Here is a 1,153-nt window from a genome sequence, read left to right on the forward strand (position 1 = left end):
GGAGTATTGAACCTCCTGATTGACTCGGACCAGGAAAAGCTCCAGGCGCGACCAAATGGGAGAGTGCTGTTGCCCCGAACGTTACGGGGGTGTTGATAGCGAGACACACCGCCCAGCGTGGGGCTCGAACCCACGACCCTGAGATTAAGAGTCTCATGCTCTGCCGACTGAGCTAGCCGGGCGTCGCCCCCAGGGCGGCCGCTATTCCTTCTGGGGGAATTGGCTTTTTCCCAAACACTGCAAAAACACAGATCCACAGACAGAAGGAGATGCAGACAGAGAGAGAGTGACTCTTAGAGTCTGAGTCTACATAGCTCTGTGTCGCCAGCAAGCCATTCAGTTCAAGGGGCAATTAGGGACGGGTAACACCTTCTGGCCTCGCCAGACGACGTCCCCATCCCATGAATCATCACCAACCTCATCCATTCCCTTGTCAGGTAAGGAGGGAGCATCCCCATTTCTCTGCCTCCACCGCATCTGCTCCCAGAAGAATCAATTCCACTCCAGAACATTCCAGATGACCTCCTACTTCAAGGACCCTAATTTTCCCTCCCAGAATGTCAACAATGCCCTCCAGTACAACTCCATCACTTCCCGCACCTCTGCCCTTGAAACCCACCTCCCCAACCGCAACAAGGACAGAAACCCCCTTGTGCTCACCTTCCACCTCACCAATCTCTGGATACAATGCATCATCCTCCACCATTTCCACCACGTACAGACAGACTCCACCACCAGAGATATAGTTCCCTTTTCACCCTTTTCAGCATTCTGCACCAAGCATTCCTTTCCTCGTTAGGTCTATGCCGCCACGCCCCCCCCCCCCCCCCCCACCGCCCACCAACCCACTCACCACTCCTGGCACCTTCCCTTGCCACCTCAAGATGTGTAAAATCTGCACATTCACCTCGCCACTCGTCTCCATCCAAGGGCCGTAAGGATCCTTCCACATCTGCAAGAGATTTTCCTGCAGAACCAAACACCTCCCCTGCTGTGTCCATTGCTCTCGATGTGGTCTCTTCTACATTGGGGAGACAGATTGTCAACTTGTGGAATGTCCCAGAGAACATCTGCGGGACACACACACTAAACAACTGTGCCTACCTGTGGCCAACCACTCCAGCTACCCTCCCACTCCACCAAGGACATGCAA

The 1,153-nt window shown here is 54.4% G+C and overlaps 1 non-coding gene across 1 annotated transcript; it reads right to left on the bottom strand.

Annotated features, from left to right (window-relative positions):
* Positions 1 to 109: 109 nt before the first annotated feature.
* On the bottom strand, positions 110 to 182 carry trnak-cuu. The gene has a single exon. It is a non-coding gene; the product is annotated as a tRNA-Lys (tRNA).
* Positions 183 to 1,153: the final 971 nt, after the last annotated feature.

The sequence above is a fragment of the Chiloscyllium plagiosum genome, unplaced genomic scaffold (assembly GCF_004010195.1).
Source record: "Chiloscyllium plagiosum isolate BGI_BamShark_2017 unplaced genomic scaffold, ASM401019v2 scaf_89793, whole genome shotgun sequence".
NCBI lineage: Eukaryota > Metazoa > Chordata > Chondrichthyes > Orectolobiformes > Hemiscylliidae > Chiloscyllium > Chiloscyllium plagiosum.